Source organism: Octopus bimaculoides, chromosome 1 (assembly GCF_001194135.2).
Source record: "Octopus bimaculoides isolate UCB-OBI-ISO-001 chromosome 1, ASM119413v2, whole genome shotgun sequence".
Classification (NCBI taxonomy): Eukaryota; Metazoa; Mollusca; class Cephalopoda; order Octopoda; family Octopodidae; genus Octopus; species Octopus bimaculoides.
The window spans coordinates 16,753,522-16,765,809 of NC_068981.1; positions in this window are offsets into that span (position 1 = coordinate 16,753,522).

Sequence of the window (12,288 nt, forward strand, 5' to 3'; positions counted from 1 at the left end):
ATATATATATATATATATATATATATATACAATCTACAACGGGCGTCTTTCAGTTTCCGTCTACCAAATCGACTCACAAGGCTTTGGTCGACCCGAACTTACAGTTGAAAACGCTTGTACAAGTTGCCATGCACTGGGACTGAACCCGGAACCATGTAGTTGGAATCTATATAACTTCCAGAGTGTGACGTAGGATTTCAACAACCACGTTAACTAATCAACCAATAGCTACTGTAGTCTCCTTGATAAAGATAGAACTCACAGTAATTAGAACTCTGGTCCGATGTACAACAGACTAAGTTATATCTTACCAGACAACTATTTACTTTCTATATATTCTTCACTTTACTTTCCCGAGATAGAATCCTCTTATGTTACAGACATGTTCTTGAAATGTCTAAGATAAAGTAGCAAGATAATGTCCTCTTGGCAGATTTACTTTCGTAGATAGAAACAACAAAGATAGTCATTAATGGTACGAAACCTTCTAAAAGGAAGATAGTCGGAGTGCCGTGAAAATGAAGCCTGTTTCTTAATTAATTCACCATATAATCAGAAATTTGATGAGAAGTTAAAAGAAATCGTTTAACTTGATTTCAGATTTGTCGGAATATCAAAAGTCAACTTTGTACATCTTGTGTAAATAAATGGTAACATTTTACATGATAAGACTTACTACAGAGAATAATATCGATATCTGTGTAGGATTGGTATTGGTATAAAACAAAAGTAAATGTTTTACATTATTAAGTTCAAAAATAAATAGCGATTGTGAAATGTTTTCATTCAGATTCGGTTGATAAAACTTAATGTAATTGAGTATTGCACTGTAAGGGAAATTGGTGGATAGAAACTGTGTTGTAAAAACCTATCGAGTGTTTGAGTGTAATATGTGTACGTGAGAGAGAGAGAGGAGTGAGGGTGAGTGATAAAAAGTGTGAGTGTGTATATGCACGTGTGTGGCTGTGTGTGTGTGTCCGTATCTATGTGTATGTTGTGTAACATACACACAGAGTTCGTTAAATTGAGCTGCTTATGTTAAGTACTGGTTTCGCCAGGGCCGACGACATCCGCTAAACATTTGGAAACACAGCTAGACGGCGGATTCGGACCAACGATAAATGAATATATAAACACATATTTATTTCAAAGAGACTTAATTTAAAAAAACATAAACCTCCTAAGTCAGGTCATGGCTCCTTACAATTCCCGTTATCTATTCACCGCACATATCAGTCAGTTACTGAGTTTAGTCGAACCGCAAATGCCCGCCAGCAATTCTTGAGTAATGCAAACGAAAAAGTACCAAAGTTTTCCTTGCAATTTAGGTAGAGTGTTCTGTAACATACAAAGATGGTTTCTCTCAAGTGCTTTACATCATTAAAGCCATCTTCTCGTAATTCTTATTCATGTATTGATTCTTACTATTGACGTAGATTATTTAAATCATCCATCAGTACTTTGTTTACTGTACAAAGTCTGTGAAATCACACAAACGACTGAGGGTTCGACCGAGGAAGATCATTTCGCTTTCCCTATATACTCAATCTTCGTTTTAAGGTGTTTTATTTCTTTTGACGTCTTCCACGGGTGTTTTTTCTCCCTGTTCAGTTTACCACCTTATAGTTAAAAAATGACGTGGTACAGTTTGAAAGGATCGTCAATTGCATCGTTTTTGGCTTCCCATTTTTCGGTTACTGCGATTAGATTTTGCGGCTATCATCGACGTTGCAATCTGTGATGCAATTGTAATGTTCTGGAATCATTAGGTAGCTTAACTGGCTGTTGTTTTCCAGGGAACGCTGTTCATTTTTTACCCCTGTTCACCATGTCCTTTCGTATGGAAGCCCTTTGTATTGTCCTTAATGTTACACGTACATTAACAAATCTTCCATTGTACTAACATTCTTTTGGCATTTACTTTCACATCATCGCAGGGATTGCTTTATGATCTTCAGAGATAATCTGGACATGAATACCGTTTGAGCCGCAGTTAATTGAATGTTGCTACTGAGTTTCTTGCCACATATATCAGGTACATTCCACGTCTCAAAAGCGGATGTCAAACCAACAATCAACATCAATATCCCTCACTGTGAACCACTAATTGCGCAGTCACAAATATTGTGACTTGACCTAAGCATCGGCTATAGGTACCTCCCAATCAGTGGTTCTCAACTAGGGTTCACATGACTCTTCAAGAGCCATGTAAAATTTAGGTGGTTTATCATACTTATTGCATATAATTGGACTGGCTGTGCGGTAAGCAGCTTGCTTACCAGCCACTTGGTTCCGGGTCCAGTCCCACTGCGTGGCACCTTGAGCAAGTGTCTTCTACTATAGTCTCCAGCCGACCAAAGCCTTGTGAGTGGATTTGGTAGACGGAAACTGAAAGAAGCTCGTCGTATATGTGTGTGTGTGTGTGTGTGTGTGTGTCAACATCGCTTAGTGATTTGACAGGAGAGACCGAGAGAATAAGTACTAGGCTTACAAAGTATAAGTCCTGGGGTGGATTTGCTCGACTAATGGCGGTGCTCCAGCATGGCCACAGTCAAATCACGGAAACAAATAAAAGAATAAAAGAATACACAAAAAATATTTCAACGTGTTTTTTTTTATACAATTCCACATAATATTCAAATATGAAAATATAATGGGATTTTTCGGCTTTAAATGGTTATGGGGGGTGTCCAAAAGATTAAAATTGGAATCAGAGGAGCCCACAAGTCAAAAATGGTCAAAGTCTCTCAAGAGTACATAAGGGAAACTGCTCCCTCCTCACTTTATGAATAGAAAAAAATACTCAATTGTAATTTATAAAACTAATTTTAGGATAATGATAATGATGAATATGGAGTGATAGTGAAGGACACCAATTGTTCTACAAGCGAAGTATTTGCATCTTGAAACACCGATTGTCTTCATTGCGTCATAAATTAAATACATACGCTCCGATTGCATTTGATTATGGAAATCAACTAATAAACGGTTGCCCTACTCTAATCATTTAGGCAATTAGTTTTAATGAAACTTTCCTGTCGTAGATGAAGCGATCCAGTAAAAAGGTTTTTCTGATCCATAAGTAAACCAGACAGTTTTGTTTTTCTCAGCCAATCGCTTCGTGCGTAACACTATTTTGTGTCTGCTGGGGCTAACAAAAAAGAAAGTGATATCTTTTCCCTGGTTTTCTCTCATTGGCAAAATGTATGATCACGTGTCCAGTGTTGGTGTTAAGTGTATCGTTGCAAGTGATCGATTTAATGGTATTATCTGTTAAAAATAGAAATATTTATTAATCTAAGAAAAAAATCCGTGTTGTCTGTCAAAAAGGCTTTATTGTTTCCCAATTGGATACGTACGTATTTCATTGCAATTAAATTTGTTTCTTGTTTTTTGTTGTTTTTTTTTTCAGTTTTGTTTTTTCAACAATAATTCTCTTTTATGTAGGTCGTTGATTATTTTTGGCAGGAAGCCATCTTAAATTGAATGAATACAAAATAAATTTATCTTCAAATGTGTCCAAAACTGACATGCTATAATTCTTCCCGGTGCGGGCAGATATCCAAAGTGCGCCAGAGGGCTTCCCTTAAAAGATATTTAAAAAGAAACGTTTTAATCTTCAGTCGCACTTCGACGAAAAAAAAAAAAACCAAAATTCACAAAGCGAGCAGCAGCATATCCGCGCAGAGAAGGATATGATGATGATGGTGATGATGATGATGATGATGATGATGATGAAGATGATGATGATGATGACGATGACGATGACGGCGACGACGACGATGACGACGACGATGATGATGATGATGATGATGATGATGATGATGGTGATGATAAACGCTCTGACGCATTACCAGGCACTGGCTCACGTGGCTTCTGATCTTAGCTGATTGGAAGTATTATCAACTACATGTTTTTTCTCTTGATATAAATGATGGGCTACAGCAAATATTCTGCTCAATACTACAAGTTTGCTTGTCAGTTGCTTGACCTTAATCTGTTGAGCATGTGCCTTAGTGGCTGACGATATGAGCATCTCTGATCACGAGCAGAAGTAGTAGGGGAGCATCATAGTCATGTGTTGAGAGGAATTTTGTGGGGTTTGAATAATTCGCCTCCCTTATCCAGGGATCTTTTGACTGGGATACGCTAAGCGACCTGAAGAAAATTCTAACTGGGTCCCACTTGCAAGGTCATGCGCTGTTTATCTTGATATGAGATCACCATGTAGCGTACATATAGTTTTGATGCATGTGCGTGGTGTACCCTCATCAGACGGGCTTTGAATGTTTTACCCTAGTGTCATTTTCATGGTTTTTTTCATTGTTGTTTCGCTGTCTAAAGGCATCACAATCGCTACCGTTCACGTCCAAGACTACAAATTTGCCGTCCGGGTCTTTCTGGAACAACACAGACACCTATTCTGGATGCGAAAATCTCAGAATCGCCAAAGCGGGTTCTAAGGCGTTTGTCGGAAATTCTAACCTTGCTGACGGCTATCACATCTAAACATAGCTATCTGATGTCATTGTGCAGGCAACTCCGCTTCCAGATTGACCCCAAGCCACTAGCATTTATTCAGCCCACTCTTAAAATCGCAATTTTGGCTGAAAATAAGAGAAGAAAAGAGATCGCCTACTTTAAATTTTTTTTCTGGTAGGTAGGTGCTCAGGTATGTGAAGATTGAGGTTCCTATTCAAAGCCGTGACGATTGGTTTACTAATGTCATGAGCAAAATACTTTCTCATTTCCCCGTGCTAGGTAACAGAGCAGTTCTATATTTATCCTTCTTAATAATACAAAGTTGGGTGATTTTTTGGTTTATGTCAGTCCTTTGTGCTAAGAAAAAGAGATGTTCTTTATTTATTTTTATTACTTTATTTCTTTATTACTAACACACATTTATGTGCAATTTGTTTTTGTTGTGGTTGGATATGTCTGGACTTGTGCTTGTCTTCTGGTTTTGTTCTTTTGTGTTTATTGTTGTTTCGCTGTACATTGTCTTCCTATTCTTGTTCTTAGAATTGGTGGTTGTCAAGCTGAATCTGTTATCATACATTTGGTGTTGTGTTGCGCTTCGCTTCTTTTCTTTTTTGATATTTCTCCCTTTTTGATCTCTTTGCACCCCCTCTCTCCACACATATCCTATCATCAACTGATGTATGGTCGGCAGACTCCGGCTCAGACGAGGGGAGGAGCATATTTTCTCATGTGATTGTATCTGTGATTTTGCATGAAGGCAGGGAGTAAACAAGGACAACGAGAGAAATCAGGGTTAGTATAACCCCTGGGTGGCGATTATGTTTTGACTGTCAGTATTCTCTGCCACATCGCTAACTCCTACGGACGGAGTTAATGGTTAGAGTTACTGTTGATGCTAATTGCACAACTTCAGCTGCGATTGTGAGTGTTGTCGATTTTTCTGTTCTTGCTGATGCTGTTGCTGATGCTGTTGCTGATGCTGGTCAAAATTTCCTCCCATTTTTTCATTGTTGCTGAAGTTGGTACTGTTTCTGTTGTAGCACAGTCATATTCTTGTTACTCTTGTTATTGTTGTCATTGTTGTAGTATTAGCGATGGTGTCTGCAACAGTGGGATCCTCCTGCCTCCTTTCTTGTTTTAGTTCCTAGGGAAATAAACTCTCGGAGATGGTCCCCTGTTCTGCAGACACGGCATCTCGTTTATCTACCCTCCACAGTTATTTGAATCCTGTCCCATTCAATTGTGGAAGAAGATCTGCGACCCTCTCCAGTTGGTTAGGCTTTACATATAGAAGCGCGTCTAGTGTGGTACCAGTCCTACCTTGTTCATTTAACAGCCTTCTGGATACTACCCACGAGGACTATGCAGGTGAGAATCTATCAACGATCTAATTCTGGTGGGACCCCGGTACAATAATTTTTCTCACCCACTTCCCAAATATTTACGTACGAGAACATAATCCCCACTGTGGTATGAGGTCATTGAGTGTCGTACCGGAAGGGGGTTGGTCTTATTTAAGACTTTCACCCTGCCAAATTGCCTTGCCATAGATACGTAGTCGATATACTACCATATATTGAGGAGAGCTAATCAATGTTTTCCAAAGACATTTTAACAATCTTAGTGAACCAAAGTAAACACTACGAGAAATTCATTAGTAATAATATCAATAATAATAATAATAATTTAATTCTTTATTTCCCCCAGGGAAGGCTAAACATAGAGGGGACAAACAAGGACAGACAAAGGGTCTAAGTCGATTACATCGACGCTAGTGCGTAACTGATACTTAATTTATCGACACCGAAAGGATGAAAGGCAAAGTCGACCTCATAGCAGCAGACGAAATACTGCTAAGCATTTCGCCTAGCATGCTAACGATTCTGCCAGCTTAATAATAATAATACTGATAATAATAATAACAACATCAATAGAGTATTGCCGTTCCATCACTGATTGTAAGCAGACGACCTAAAATGTAAACATAATGTTTATGCCGGAAACTGAAGAATATTAAAACAAAACAAAACGAATAAGTGTTCTTAAATAAATATTCTGTAAACTATATAGCTTGTTAATATAATGCTGATGGGAACATCAAACCTGCAATCAATGCTTCTCTATAAACATATTTGCTTTAGGATGAAGAGTGCTATGTTCCGACTCTTTCTGCTTTATTTTGGTTCTCGAAGTTTTGCATTTTAGCTATTAATTGCATTATAAATGTCTTTCTTGCAGCAGTAGCCAGTTGTAACTTTGGTTTCCTTGAACAGCTTGTGGAATCAGTTGGTATTCTAGGAAATGATATCCAGTTATGGAACAATAATGTCTTGGAAGTTTTGTTTATACACCAAAGCTATATGGTAGATCATGTCATTTAGCATTTATTCTCAGAGTTTTATAGGGACAGTTGCTAGATAGTTTTCATATTACTGTATTGTTTTCGGTTTTTTATGTATTATCGCCTCACTAAAGTACTCCGCAACCCTGTTGAAACTGTGTCATCGAAGGAGAATGTATTACAATGTTTTCTTTATTGGAATATACTTGATAATGGTTGCTGGAATAATTGATAGTGAATGAACATTGGGATGTCATTTGGTTTAAACGAGAGCTCATAGGATTCTAAGTTTAGTTTAAGAGCTATACACAGTATGTTAACTGCTCTGGCAGAAAGGTTAGCACGCTGGGAGAAATGTTTACCGGTATTTCGCCTGTCTTTACATTCTGAGTTCAAATTACGCCGATGTCGACTTTGCCTTTCATCCTCTAGGAATCGATAAATTAAGTACCAGTTGCGTACTGCGGACGATCTACTCGACAGGCCCCCCTCCCCCAAAATTTCGGGCCTTGTGCCTAGAGTAGAAAAGAATATGTTTACTGCTCTGCTCTTTTCTTCAAACGTCATTTAATAGCTGATTTTCTTGCTTATTGTAATTATTCGTATCCTGAAGGTGCTACATGTGCACCAACTATAACGCTCTTCACATTATTTATATTTTACGGATATTTGTCGTCATCTTGTTTTTTGTTAACACAACGTTTCGTCTGATATACCCTCCAGCCTGGGTTCTCATTCCTAAGGTATATTTTTTTTCGATGTTTTTATTATTATTATTATTATTATTATTATTATTATTATTATTATTATTAGATCGAAAAATACCTTATGAGAATTCAGGTTCGAAATTTCCCCAAGACACCTGATGAAGGCTGGAGGGTATATAAGCCGAAACGGTGTGATATCAACAAGATGAGGACAAATATCCGTCAAATGTAAATAATGTAAATAATGTACATAATTTCTCATCTCTTAAATACAGAACTGTACAATGCTATTGTTTGTAGGTGTCTGTGTATACTTGAGTATATCTTTTTAAAACAGTGCCTCGAGTTGCGTCCAATTTCACAAAACTACTAAATTTTGCGATTGAATTAATATTAGCTGTTTAAGTGAGTACCAAACTTACGAAAGTGTTAATGTCTCTCAAAGAAGTGTTCTAGCATGGCTGCTGTCTAATGGATAAAAGTTTTGAATGTCTACCTAATATTTTCTATGCCTGTCTACCCTCGTTCCGTCACTGTTTCACTACAAACACATTCTCTAACGTAATTTCATGCGTTTTAGTCGTTTTAGTCTTCAAGCGAGATCGTAAGACCAGTATGTGATGGCTGACCTTTAGCGCTTAGTTATACAGGAAATAATTGATATTACAAAGTCTGAGAAATAATTCATATTACAACGTCTGATGAAACAGTATTGTCTTAAAACAATTATCTCCCGCAGGGAAATCCGTGCTGGATGAAGTAACTGTTAAATGAGGCAACTAATGATCTTTTGAAGTGCAGGTGTGAATAATCGTAATGGCTGAACTGGATTAGTGAATTATATGCAATTACGAGTTTTCAAGCTGGTAATTTTTTCTCTTTTTTTTTTTAGATCCAATAAGGTTAGTTTCCATAACAAAGTGTGTATATTTCCCAGTTTCTCTTGCTTATCAATCTAATGCTGTAATTTCTCATTGTAAATATCTAAACGACATTATTCCTCTATTTTCCTCTCTTCAATAAATTTTCTGAAATACTTTTGTTGTTTTTATACTCGCTTATTATATAGTGAACACTTCGAAGCTATGATTTTATTACATTTCCCTTGATATTCGCTAAATCGCATTTAACTAAAACGATGGTGTTTGAAATCTAATCCCATAAGTTAATGTTACATATACTGCACAAGTGATGAAAATGGAAAGCTTCGGGAGCCTTGACCTGTTGCTATACAAGGTCCATGAAACACAACTATCTGTTTACTGTTTGTAATCATTGTTAGATGTAAAAAAAAAGAAAAAATATGGATCGATATATCCTGATTGTTGTCTTTAGAGATTTATCATACGATTCCCAGAAATTATGTGCAATATTATGCAATATACTATCGATAGTTTCCAATACAAAAGAGATGTTATAATTAAGTCAGAGTAAAGAATGCTTTTCGTACTAAATTGAATAATGTTTTCACGAATATTTTATTTTTTGCTTGATGATATGTGATATAGAATCAAACCGAGAAAATTTCTTTTGTATTCATACTAAACCCTACGCCTTCTCAAATCAAAATCCTCACTGGTCCCGCCGGTTCACCTGATATCATGGATCAGTCTTTGATCCTTGAATGCTTAATACAATTCTTAAAATCAAATATGTTCGTGTCTCATGGGAGGTTGGGAAGTATCAACCCGAAAATTTCTTTGAAGAAACGAAAGATGTACTGGACTTCTTTCTCTTTATACATTAAAACAATTCTTGTTAACACGAAAAATTCCTAACTCAACGTTATGAGAACTTCATTCTTAACACGGTTCCACTCACTGGAATGCGACCATTAGTGGAGGGAGGCATCAGTTTCAATGGTTTTCATCAGTCAAATAGACCCTAGTATTTATGTAATATTTATAGTGGTTTATCACATCGCTAAGAGTTAGGTTTTTGATTTTAAGGAACGCAAAGCCATATCAACAATTAAACCGTTCAACGTAAACACAGAGGAGCATCTAAACATTCAGAAGACATTGATCGGGTTGGAATTATAGTAGAAGACGCTCACCCAAAATGCATTGCACAGAAACTGAAGTCGGAACGATGTAATGGCGACGAGAACGTATTAACCACATAGTCATTCCTGCGACTTAGTATTATTAATAACTACCACATGACCCATTAATCTCTTGGTGGTGTTCTGATGTAGGGTTAAATATGGCATTCGAACTCTATGTGAGAAAAAGATTTTACATCTATATTATCTGAATATTAATCGCACGCTGAAGTGAACGAAGGCTGTTATTATGTATCTGATTTTGTCCTTTGTTTATTATTATTATTATTATTATTATTATTATTATTATTATTATTATTATTATTATTATTATTATATCTCGTATGGTTTGATGAAAGATATCACTGCTTTATCAGTTCTCCACATATTTTTCTTTACTGGATTACCTTCAAATACCTTATAATCCATATACATTCATTATATTCTTTCTACAATTCTATTATTCACACGTCCAAATTCCAAATGAAATGTCATTCTCGAAGAGATTATATTATATCAGACTTTGTGTGTTTGTCATTTGTGTTCGTTTTTTTTTTACTTTCTTTCTTGATACAACGTAGAAGATATTTTTAAATCTATTCACATCTGCTAATAATAATATTGTTCATTTTCATGTTTTGTGTTGTATGTATTTACATATTGATACAAGCTAGCAATAATTGTGTATACAAAGTGTGTGAATATAAATGCCATTCAGTCAATGTTTTTCTAATTAGTTAATATTCAACCAAACCACTTTCTTCTTGAAATAGCAAAAGGAGAAAAAAATAAACAGCTCGTAATATAATATTTGTAACAAATAAAATATGAATACTAGATGTCTGTGTATTTGCGAGTCTAAGAGTTTTTGAATGAGAGCATATAAATATATAGGAAAAATAAAAATACCTTTGTGAGATGTGAAGGAAGAAGGAGAAGATATAAATGTCAAGACATCTATTGAAAGCCATTAGTGGAAATGGAAAAAATGTTATCATGGAAATGTTAAGAAAAGAGCAAGAATTGCTATTAGAGAATGGCATTGGAATAACAATAAGATGGAAGCCAGTATTACGTAAGGTGTGATATAAGAACGAAATAGGGAACAAACATACAGAGAGATAGCTTTGATAGAATACCAAAGGTTCTAAAGTTTATATTTTCAAACATTTTGCCAAATATTGTGTTTTGTTTGGTTCGTTCTGTCATATTCACTAAGGGTGTTTGTGTTTAGAAAATCTTGATACGCTTACTCCTATAAGACAGCGTCGTTGCACAGATATTGTATTGATTTATTGTTATATTTTTAGCATTCAGCTTTACGGATGAAATCATAGAGACTGAAATAGATCAAAGGGGCGTATCATAAACAGAAAAACTGTCTTCTGTCTGTCTCACCTTTAATACTGATTTTAACTTTAGCACAATGTTACACATTTCACTGGATATTTGTAGCACAGTCCTGGAAGGATACATAGTTTATTGTCTACCTTATTGTGAAATCCAATTCGATTTTAAAGCAGACACTGACTTTAAAATAGGCATATGCTGCTTGCTATTTATGTTGTTTTACGAGGGTTCTACCATCGACAACTTTTCTTATCCCTATTGGTAAAGTCTCCAGATATTAATGGCATGCACTTTTTTTAGGTCTTATCTTATGAGTGGATATATATGAAATTGGCTCCTGAAAAAGCAGAGATTTCCACGTGTATTGTCTGAAATCCGTGTATTATTATTATTAGTGGAGACGCAATGGCTCAGTGGTTAGGGCAGCGGACTCGCGGTCATAGGATCGCGGCTTCGATTCCCAGACCGGGCGTTGTGAGTGTTTATTGAGCGAAAACACCTAAAGCTCCACGAGGCTCCGGCAGGGGATGGAGGCGACCCCTGCTGTATTCTTCCACCACAACTTTCTCTCACTCTTATTTCCTATTTCTGTTGTGCTTGTAATTCAAAAGGGACAGCTTTGTCGCACTGTGTCACGCTGAATACCCCCGAGAACTACGTTAAGGGTACACGTGTCTGTGGAGTGCTCAGCCACTTACACGTTAATTTCACGAGCAGGCTGTTCCGTTGATCGGATCAACTGGAACCCTCGACGTCGTAAGCGACGGAGTGCCAACAACATTATTATTAATCCTGCCAAATACTTATATAAATTCTGCTTTGTCCAGATTTAGAAGATCTGTTCGAGATTAGAATCTCAAACCAACACAAGCATTTAGACTTTTATATTAATCGTTATTAATACAGCCACTTGTTTCCTTAAACATAGGACCCTACATCACAAATAGATTTTAAATGGAGGGTATTTTAACCCCAATCATTGTATCACTAACTGTCACTCCATAGTTCACGAACAAGGGTTACATTTCATCCGATCAACGGAAAATCTTGCTGATGAAATTAACGTGCAAGTGATTGAGCACAGCACAGACACGTGTACCTTTAACGTAGTACACAGAGAGATTCGGCATGACAGGGAATGTGATAATGCTAGCCGTTTGAATTAAAGGTTCAATTAATTTTTGCCAGCTGAGTGGAAAGGAGGAATGCGAAATAAAGTGTCTTGCTCAAGGACACAACGCGTTGCCGGGAATTGAACTCATGACTTTATGATCGTGACTCAAATAACTTAATAACTAAGCCATGCGCCTTATATCACTAGCAGTAAAGTAAAGGAACGGAAGACTTAAAGCTTTCTCTCTCTC